Below are 11318 nucleotides of genomic sequence, written 5' to 3'. Positions count from 1 at the left end.
AAAAAAAAAAAAAAACATACTAAAACAATATTAGCTTTTTTTAGAGCTTCATACTTGAGGCATTTTAACTATCAGCTCTTGGTCTTACAAAATCTGTTTCACAAGAGGCGAATCTGAGGCTCAGAGAGGCGAAAGGGCTGCTGAAAAAAACACAGCTACAAAGCAATTTTCAGTCACGACTCTGGTGTAGATACTTCCTGTCAGACAGACCCAGGTTTCCTCCCCTGACTCCCAGTGGAAAAGCAGTGGGTTGTAGGTCTTAACCACCTCAAATAACTAAATGTCCACGCTCAAATTTGGTTTAAAGTGGATTCACTAACATTCTAATTGGCAAAATATAAAGATAACATTAGAAATCATTTTAAAATGTTGGAGGCTTCAAGCACGATATACACGAAGATGGGCTCTGTCTTCTGGTGATCTGATACTGGTAAAATCATAACTTGACAGATTCAAGTCCAATTTGTCCCATTTGTGATGACTGCTACATGTTTATCTGAGAATCTTTCCTTTGGAATGACACTGGATTAAAATGAGTTTTCTCAGTGTAATATGTGGGGGACCATGAGTGGAGGCTTATGTTGATAGCTAGCAATATGGGAATAGAATTTACCAGGACTTAAAGGGTGTTAGGAAGAACCAAACTTAGTAATACTTGGCCAGATAGTATCTTTGTCTAGCTTCCCACAGTGGGACTGTACGGTGCAGCCTCTGGTCCTCCTTCCTCTATGTCTGGCTCCTTGAATGACTTGACCACTGGTATTGATGGCCAGAGTCCATCTGCAAAGAGAAAGAGGTGATTGCGGATACCGCATTATATCCTTTTAATTTAGGTAGTCTTTAGAATTTGAGAAAGAAAAACAGGAGAACAACAGCCACTGTGTGTTTGAGTTCACAGAGTGGTTGTATCACATAATTTTATATACACTGATTTATTTGGGGTTCCTAGGTTTGTCAAGCTCTAATTTTCTCAGGAAGGTTGTTAAAAATTAAAAACGGGAGCTAGAGAGATGGCTCAGTAGTTAATAGGGCACATTACTCTTGCTGAGGACCAGAATTCAGTTCCCAACACCCCATGGCTCACAAATTACTGTAACTCAGGGAATCTTCTGATCTCCACAGGTGCCAGTGTTCACATGCACATACCCACATGTACAGAAACAAATATAGATATAACAATAATAAATAATAGATAATGAATAATAATAAATGTTCAAAATTAAAAATGTATTTAATCTACTCTTAGGACCTAAAGATATACCATTTTAAAGCTAACAAGCAGAAAGGGATTATAGTAATGTAAAAATAACCTTTAAGATGGACTGGATATAACATCAGAACCTCACTTTCCTATATGTATCCCTATCTTTTTTCTCAGACTGAGGGGACCCTGCTGTGGATCAGCCTATGTAATCCTGCCTGACAATCCCTGGATGTGTAGCACTCAGAGGCCAGCTGAGTCCTAGAACCTCGGTTTACTTTCTGATCTGAGGGAAATCTTGGGAAACTGCTTTAAGAAAGCAGTAGTCCAAAGTAGAACCATGTAGATATTTCTCAAAACATGTTGTTGAGGTAAGTATTTCCAAATTCACGGACTAGTTCTAGGGAGTGCCTGAGGAGGATACGGAATTTGTCTAGGCCTCCCTTCAGGAACACGAAGTTCTTTATCTTCTTGCTGCATAGCTTTAGACAAAGCGGCTTCCTTCTGAGGGTCTGAAGTTCTCTCCTCATGAACCAAATGTTCTCCATAGTGGTCTGGGTGGGATCAACTCAGGGTACACCAGCCATGGCCAAACATCAACTCACTGAGGTCCCAGGCCTCCTTTGCATCCTCCCTGCCTTAGTGGATTTACCTGGTTCCTAAGCACAGTGTGGTAAGACTGCCATCTCGGAAGACAAAGGCAAGAGCTTCGAATCTTTACAACTGGACTCACTATCTAAAGGGATCCTTTTCCTGTGGATGGTTGTAGTTGAGGGTCTGTAGCTCAATATAAACCTCACCAACTCTATTGAACACAGTGTAAATCAACCCGTAAAACAATGTTATGAGAGTTAACTTTGTGTTAACTTCTGAAAAGGTTCCTGATGGATTCTGCTTTGTGTGGCATTTGCGGCAAATTCCTGACCATTACATCGATTTCATAGTCCTGCCTTTATGTTTCACAGTCTTCCTTGATGTACCCAATCTTCAATGGGGCGGTGGTTAAGGATGAAAACACGGATCCTTCTTTCCTCTTCCTTCCTTCCTTCCTTCCTTCCTTCCTTCCTTCCTTCCTTCCTTCCTTCCTTCCTTCCTTCCTTCCTCCCTCCCTCCCTCCCTCCCTCCCTCCCTCCCTCCCTCTCTCTCTCTCTCTCTCTCTCTTTCTTTCTTTCTTTTCTTCTTCTCCTCCTCCTCCACCTCCTCCTTCTCCTTCTTTTTTAATGTATTTTTCATTACCTGTTTTTCTTTTTCAACTTTTTCAACATTGAGAGAGGCACTTTTGTGGTGTATTGAAAACAAGACATACCTGAATTTGAAGTCCAGTTTGAAAATCAATGGGGTGGTAGATGGGAGGGGTGGTAAAAGAGGAAGTATGGGGAGTGATAATTCCCACTAAAGATCTTTGAAAATGGCACATTTCATACTACTGTAGAAGCTTCGTCATATACATGTATGTTTGTGTGTAAAAGAAGTGTAAAGTATTTAAATGGAGTTATAATGCTACAATGTGGAGGCAGGGGAGGCAAAGACACCATAAGGTATTAAATAAAAAGCTCGAGGATAGGAATGAATTATTTTCTCCCAAGTTGTTGATCAGTGGAGTCCCATAGACTCCCTAGATATTATAGGCTATTGCTATTATCTTGGTTACCTTCCAGAAACTAATAGTAAGACCCTACTGCTGAAAACATCACAGACATGAACCACAGAATTGGAGAAACCAAACTGATAATAACCTGAAACTTCTTCCCTACTGCCTAGCCTTCATAGAGCTGGAAGGTTCTATGCAGGCTCCTGTGGAATAAGAATAAGAGTAATCAATATTACCCCGCTGTGAACCATGGGTGCCACAAGAATGGGAGGACTGACAAGGTGTGGGCACTTCAGCCACAGTAGCATGAAGTAACAAACCACATTCTGACTAGATTTAAAGCCCATTCTGCAAGAAGGGACTGATGCCTGGTATTGTTAACTGGGCTAAAAACCAGTGTCTGCCCAAGTCATAGGCCATAAGTTACCACCTAGTACTATTAGTCCTCTAAAAGTTCATAGTAAGAAACTGGTCTCCAGGTTCTTATCTCTGTACCTTTAGATAGGACCAGTTCCTAGTCTCCATCAGAGAAACTTCTTTTTCTGGGAATGGTGGTTAATACAGAGACTCACAATTTGTCACTGTTCAGAGAATAAGTCAATGTGCAGAGAGTAAGAGACTGTGAAGTGTGCTGCTCAAAATGGGATATCTGTATGTACCACACTCCTCTACCCGCAGCTCAGAATCACGGCAGAAAGAGTGGACAGAAGGCCTTGAAGATGGATGTAGTAGACATCTGCAGTGAAACACTGTTTGTGAGGTGTGGCAGGGCTGCTGCATACATTAACTCACACCAGATGTGACTACAGATGGCCACACCAGCTGAAATCTCAGGAAGACTCAGGGAGGAGCTCATGAGGTCCCAACTGTGACTGAGGAGCTGTTGGCAAGTGATGGTTGCTGGGTGGGGTGTGGAGTGTCAGTTTTTCTTTAGAGATGTGGCCCCTGAGAGGCGATCTGTGCTCCAGTGGATGTTCCTACACCTATGAACATGCAGATAGCTCTAAGTGTGCTCCGTGGACTTAAGAAAAAGATCACATGAAGTTGGGAGGGAAAAGTGGTGGGGAATGGGAAGGAATTGTAGGGGAGGGAGTAAGGTGTGGATTTGATCAAAATACATTATATATGTATGAAAATTTTCAACAAAAACTAAAAAAAAAGAAATCCTTTTAAACTTTCTTTTTATTTATTCTTTGTGTCTTTAACATCATGCATCTCCATCCCATACATTTCCCTGTCCTTTTGTATCTGCCTTCTGCCCTTGCAAACTCCCCACAAAATAAGATAAAATAAAATTTAAGAGAAAAAAGGGAGAAAGAAAAATCAATTTCATCATGGAATCTGTAGTAGGACATGGCGAGTCACATAGTAAACCCTTTATCCATATATCTTTATTTGCAAGTTTTCATTGCAAAGGGTCCTGAGTTGCCCCTGTCAACTACCAGTTGCAACGCTTGGGAGAGCAGGCCCTGCACCTCACATGAGCAGCACAATAGAGCCAACCCCTTTGGTGGAGGTTTGGGTGAGCCAGCCCCCACGCTGTGAGCATGGGAGAGCTGTCCCCATTACTCATCTGTTATGTGGTGGCATGGACAGGGAAGAGATATCTTCCCTCCCACACCCATCACCATCTGAGGCAGGTGGGAAAGCTGGCCCTGAGGTCCTAAGAGCAGGAGAGCTGTCCCTGCCCCTCATCAGCTGCAGCACTCAGGAAAGTAGACCCTATACCATGCCTGGGCAGCACAGTCGAGCTGGCCCTGAAGGTGTAGGTGTGGGAGAACCAACCCTGAGGAAGGGAAAGCCTGAGAACTGGCCCTGCCCCTTGCTCATTGCTGCAAGGGGTGAAGTAGCCAGGGCAATGCAGGAGAGGTCACCCTTGTGGTGAGGACAAGGGAGAGCTGGTGGGCTGACAAACCCTGCAACTACCCAGGCCCAGAATCGGGGTTATGAGTTGGCTCACCCAACATCCACCCAAAGCTGCAGGATCTCCACAACACAGGGCTACAACAGGATAACTAAGAGCAGCTCCACTGAGGGCTCAGCATCCATAGTGTAGCAGAAGCCAGAGGCCTTGAACCAGGCCAATGACTCTTTGCAATAAAACCTTTGTTTTTGAAAGATGAATCCAAGGCTTTGTATCTGGACATCTGACTTTGATTTGTATATCTTTCATCTTACCTCTTTATTTTATACTCACTGATGTACTATTATCAGTGTTTTCCTTAGTAAATGGGGAGCTCTTTCTCCATTCTTCTAAATCCTACCCATCCTGCTCACGCCTATGAGACCACCTATTTCTATTCCTACTATTTGCTATCAAAATAAGATACCAACTATATCCTTCTATCAGGGTCTTGTCCTCACTGTCCCCTTTTACATTAAGAATGTGTTCATTTCCCTATACTTACTTAAAACTTCAAGGAAAATTTTATTCTCTCCTTCTATTTATTCCCACCTCCCTAAAGATTTATGATTTTTATATATTTTTATTTGTAGACATTTTTAGATTTTCCTGGTGCAATAGTCTCTTATTTGTATAAACATTAGTTAGTACTTATATATTTCTAACTACACTATCATTTCAAATTTACATTTAAATTTGTTTATATGCATATATGTATGTATGTATATATGTGTATATACATACATACTCACACACACACAAACACACACACACATATAAACACATGTAATTGTCTCAGTGGAAAATAACACATAAATAATGAGTATACAGACACAGTTTCTCTTCATGGTTGTTTTCTCATTACCTTGTGGTCTTTGGGGACTCTTTTGACTCATGTTTTATGGCAGATCACTTCCTGGAGTGTGTCCTTGGATGAAATACATGAGTGATGTAATCTCTGACTTTGCCCATGCTTGGACTCACCTGTCTTTCACACCACCAGGTGTTCTCTGGTTCTGTTTGCAGGAGGTTTGTGCTTTGACTCCTGAGAGTTTTGAAGAGTATTCCCTATCTGACTTGTGTCATTCTAATTCATGATGATTCTTTCTTTGTATGTAGCAAAGTTTTTATGTATGACAGCCTGAAATATTTTTATATTTGAATTTAGGAACTCTACCAGGGTATGCCCAAGTGATAAGTGCATTTAAAAATTTCTTTTTAATCCCCCACCTCCAAAAACACTGCCTGAAACTAAATGAGCACTTTAAAGTTGCAGAACTGAGTCTTTCTTTAAGCCAGGGAAAATTTCTTCTACTATTTCCCTAATTAATGATTCCCTACAGCTGCCCCTTTCCTTCTTGGGAAGTCCTGATCTTCACAGTTTTATTGCCCATGTCTGTCTTCTGAGTCTGGAAACATTCTTTCATCACTTCCCCACTTCGTGTTTTGGCTTTCTGTAGTAGACGTCTTTGGCCTGGCTCTTCAGGCACCCATCAGGCACTGACAGACCTTTTGATTCATCTCTGGAATCTGTGAAGTTAAAAAAAAAAATCATACAAACAAACAAACAAAACCCCAACCCTCTTTGAACCCCAGAGCCTGCTGTTATCATCTTGGGGCTGAACTCCTCTACAAGCTTTCCTGCTATTTCCTGCCTCATTCAACAACTAAGGTTTCTCTCATCTGTAGCAGTCGCAGGTCAGAAGTGGCTGCGGGTTTGGGTTTGTACACTGCTTGATCTTCCTTTTCTCTGGCTACTAGGTCTTTCGGGTCGTACTGCTACTTTCTTTCCCCTGTGCCTGGCCCTCCCTGTTGGCACACTTGGAGGTACCAGCCTAGTAGCAGAGGCCCCACACGAGTGACGTGAGTGACTGCAAAGCCAGGTAGAAGCAAGTCTGTGTTTTCGGCATGTCCAGTTGCTTATGGGAACACGCACTGCCCAGGTTGCTAATCCATGGGTTTTCCAGGATAACTCTGTTCCAGGCAGTGTCTCCCGTATCAAGGAGATTTCATCAAGTGGATCAATAGTCCTTTGGGGCATTGTCATGATCCTCTGCTGGATCTAGTAAATGGGGTAGATTAAACGTTTTTTTGAAGGTGTAAAGTATTATCAAACTGGAACAGGGATGAGGTATTGGTGGCTTATAGGGGTACAACTGTGGGCTAAATGAATTGGCCAGGGTAGTTTTATTAAGAAGGAGATATTTCAAAACAAACAAACAAACAAAAAAAACCAACATTAAGGAGGGTTGAATGATAAAGATAATGAACTCAGGAGCACTCTAGTAGAAGTCACTGCCATGAGGGTAAGCCTCGGGTATTTAAGAACCAGCCAGTGGCCACTAGGGCTGGTTTATTAGTCACTTTTCTGTTGCTGTGATAAAACCCCATGACTAAGGCAATTTACCTAAGGAGTGGCTTATTTGGGCTTTAGTTCCAGAGGGATAAGCCCATCACCTCATGGCAGGGAGGCATGGCAACCAGCAGTCCCGGGAGCTGGAGCAGGATGCTGAGAGCTCATTTTTACCATAAGCACAAAACAGAATGAGCAACTGGAAATGGCACGAATGTACATACTCTCAAAAGCCCACCTCCACACATACTTCCTCCAGCAAGACCACACCTCCAGAACCTCCACAGAGAGCTTTACCGACCAAGTATTTAAATGCCTGAGACTATGGGGGACATTTCTCATTCAAATCGCTACAGCTGAGATTGCATGAATGTGAAAGAGATTAATCCAAGGTCATGTCAGTCGGGAAGACTTGGTCAGCGAAGGGATTACTGTAGTAACCAGGCAAGAGGCAGTGGTGGCTGCTCTCTGGTGACATGGTGGCAGCAGGGAGTGGTGGAAAGCAAGATGTTTTGAATGCAAAGCCGGAATGCGGTCTCCTAATTTACTGAGATACTTTATGATAAGGCAGACCTTTAAACACTTACCAAGAGCAGCTGCTATGCTTAGCAGTTGACAAACACCTTTAATCCCTGTACCACCCATAAGGGGATTATTACCTCATTGTGCAGATTTGGAAAAAAGCAGCACAGAAAAACGAGATTGTCTTCCCAAAGCACACATGTGATGTCATATCTAGGACTTGACGAGTTCTATGAGTTAATGATCTTATCATTATATTTAATTTCACCAACTTTCATGTTAGTTGTTGAGCATGTTACATGATTCCAGGGAAGGCTAATGGCAATAAGAAAAAACATCACATGGTAGGTTTATGGACCCACTATGAGATTTAGGCCAAAATGCCATTATTGCCAGATTTCCATAAATCCCCACTTGGCATCTTGGGCCACAGTGACATTTTGGGTTCTTAGAAATGAGTGTCTGTTTAAACCTAGTCTTCAGAAATCCTAGAAAAGTTTGGGTATTTCCATTTCTGTAGAGCAGACACCCTGGCCAGTGGCTACATTCTGTTTAAGGAAAACTAGGAGGAAGAATATTCATGGCACTCATGGCATAAGGTCCTTCTTCAGTGGGTCTGTGACATTTAGTTAAGATTCCTTTATACAGGAGAAAAGAAAAAAATCCCTCCAGCTTTGAGGACATTAAACAGAATGCCCCAGATGTTTGACCTGAATCTGTTGAAGGATGTGTGCTAGGGAAACTATGGAAGGTTTGAAGATGATGGTGGTCAGAGGACCAGGAGCTCAATATGGGGCATACTACCTTTGAGATACCCTTTGGGCATCTTCACAGTACTGCTGGGTAGATGGCCACACAAGCCAAGATTTCAAGACATACAAACCTGGAGGGATCGGGCTTTTAAAGTGTATGCAAGACCTTCAAATCTCTAAAGAGTGTATAGAAATCGAGACATTTCAAGGGGAAAGCCCCGGGCTTGAAGTAGAGAACACAGTGGTCAGGAGGACAGGCTGCCATGAATTCTAACCAAAAAGGGTGTTTGCAAAAAGCCGACTATGACGAAGTATATCAAAAGCTGTCAATACACTGGGTGAATGAGGACTGAGCAGTGACATGGGATTCTGTCATATGGAGATTATTGATGAACTTGGAAAAACAGTCATCAGAAGTGGCGGTAAAAATCTACTTCAATTGTGGTAACAGAAAACTGGGAGGAAATTAGAAACAGTAAAATCTTTTCAAGATGTTTTGTGTGAAAGGCGTGTACACAGTGTTATTTTATGAATCACCAGAAATACCCCATTGCTAGATGCCCAAAGACATGAGACAAGAAAGTAAATATCTCTGAAGTAATTTCTGGGCTGTTTAATAACTTGAGGTGTGAATCCAGCCTTTAGTTCCAAGCTGCAGAGATGGATGAATTCACCACTCTTTTATTTGTTTCTCTTGCTGCCTTTGTGGTCAAGTTGGACATCACCACATCTGTGTGTGCGCACTCATGTGTGTGTGCATATGTGTACATGTGCATCAGTGTATGTGTGTCAGATTGTGTGTGTTGTATATATGTGTGCACATGTGTGTATGGTTGATGTACTCCTCTACCACTTTCTACTTTACCTTGAGACAGGGTCTCTTACTGAACCTGGAGCTTGTTATTTTTTTGTTTGTTTGTTTTGATTTTTTTTTTGGCAAGGCTGGTCAACAAGCCCCAGAAATCCTGTCTTTATGTAGGCAGGCATGGCCATGCCTGGCTTTTTACAGGGGTGCTGGAGATCGGAATTCAGTTCCTCATGCTTACGCAATAAGTGAGCTTACCCACTGAGCCATCTCTCCAGAACCTAATGTCAATCTTACAGAATACTTACAAACCACAATGAAGAGGAACTTCCATTTTTAGTCTTATATTCATATCGGTGCAGAACCACTTCATGCTGCAACTCCACAAAAAGTCCCCCAAGCGTGCTGTCAACAGGAAGAGTTAGGCTAGGCAAGGGAGACTGCTAGATCTTAGGACCTGGAGAAAGTTTGCTTCCATTATTTACAGACATCAGTAGTATTGCACAGGTCTGGATGCATTTATTTTGCCCCACAAGCCCTGGGCACCTCATGAGGAGAGACCAGACTTTCTGTTTGTCATTCATTGAACCTTGAGGAGCCCTTGGAAGCTCATATCTATTTTTCTCAATAGCCATTTGCTTCTCCAGACTTGTGATGTTCACTGATTTTCTATTTTTACTTTCTTGAAAGTAAAGCTTATTGATTAATTTACTTTAAATATTATATTGTCAATGATTGATCAATGTTCTAGCTATTCCACTTAGGACCAGGACCCTGACACAGAGTTTTTAATTTAAAGAGGTTAGCAAGGGGGAACTATTTAAATACTAATAGCCACAAGGTTTAATTCTCTTACACCTTTACTTATTAAAAAACAGATATATTGCAGTATTGCCTGTAATGCCATTCCAAGACAGAGTCCCAGCAGACATAAGTTGAAATATCCAAATTTGGCATTCTCAGCCCACAGTGCAATTATCTGAGGTCTAATGAGGCAAAGGATATTGAATACTGATAACATTTCCCAGGGCTGACTCTTATTCAATGTAATTCTGATGATTTATCCTTTGTATGGCTCTAATCTCTAATTTCGTACCCTTGAATTCCAACTGGCATGCTTTGTTTGCTTTGTGCCCCAAAGGTAGCCAGAGAGAGCTCCCCTGAGCTTAGATGTGGCTGAGGGGAGTGGGGCTATAGTCAGGCCCTCACCTTGTGCAGGCTGTCAGATTGCTAGGCAATACTGTCCTGCCACAGCAGGCTGCCGTATGGTGTCCTGCCTCCAGCCAACGTCCTTTCTAAAGGAGGTGCCATACTCGTTCTTCTCCTCATCTGCAGTGCCCAGGACAGTGTATACCACATACAGATACCCAAGAACTATTTATTTGTTGCCTAGAGACCACATTATGTGATCAAATCTGGTCATTAGTTTCTGCCCTAAAGTTGCTCCCAAATTGGAAGGTTAGAAGTAGTAGAAGTAAATGCTATAAGACAATCCTTTTGGTCATCCAGAAACTAAGTACATTTATTGTTTAAACCATCAGCTTGTGTAGTTTTTGTTATTATTATTATTTTTTTCTGATTTTATTTTGTTTTGCTCTGAGTCAGGCTTTTCTGTAGCCCAGGGAACCCACTAACTCTTTGTGTAGCTGAGGTTGGCCTTGAACTCCTGATCCTTTATTTGAAGTGTTAGAATTATAGGTGTTTTCCATCACACCTGACTTGTGGTAGTTTTTTAAATGGCAGCTTAAGGAAATTTATACATTGACCCAGCAGAGTTCATGACCCATTACTAAATTTCAACAGAAGAGAAAGAGGCACAGGGTGGGGGTAGGGGTGGGTATGAGACAGGGGCAGGGGGATAAAGGAGAGAGGGAGGAAGAGAGAGAGAGAGAGAGAGAGAGAGAGAGAGAGAGAGAGAGAGAGAAAGAGAGAGAGAGAGAAAGCCTACAGATTGAAAAACATCTATAGGATATAAGAATCATTTGCAAATTGGAGACTATTTGGACCTTCACTAAAACATAAATAAATAAATAAATAAATAAATAAATAAATAAATAAATAAATAAATAAATAAATAATAAACAGAGGGATTTTAAATGTTAAGGAGCCATTTGATGGTATTATGGGATTATTAACATTTTTAGAATGCGAGGCTGGCTATGGTGGCATGTACCCATAGTCTCAGTACACA

The sequence above is a fragment of the Peromyscus leucopus genome, chromosome 7 (assembly GCF_004664715.2).
Source record: "Peromyscus leucopus breed LL Stock chromosome 7, UCI_PerLeu_2.1, whole genome shotgun sequence".
Classification (NCBI taxonomy): domain Eukaryota; kingdom Metazoa; phylum Chordata; class Mammalia; order Rodentia; family Cricetidae; genus Peromyscus; species Peromyscus leucopus.
Note: the sequence above shows the minus strand (reverse complement) of the source record.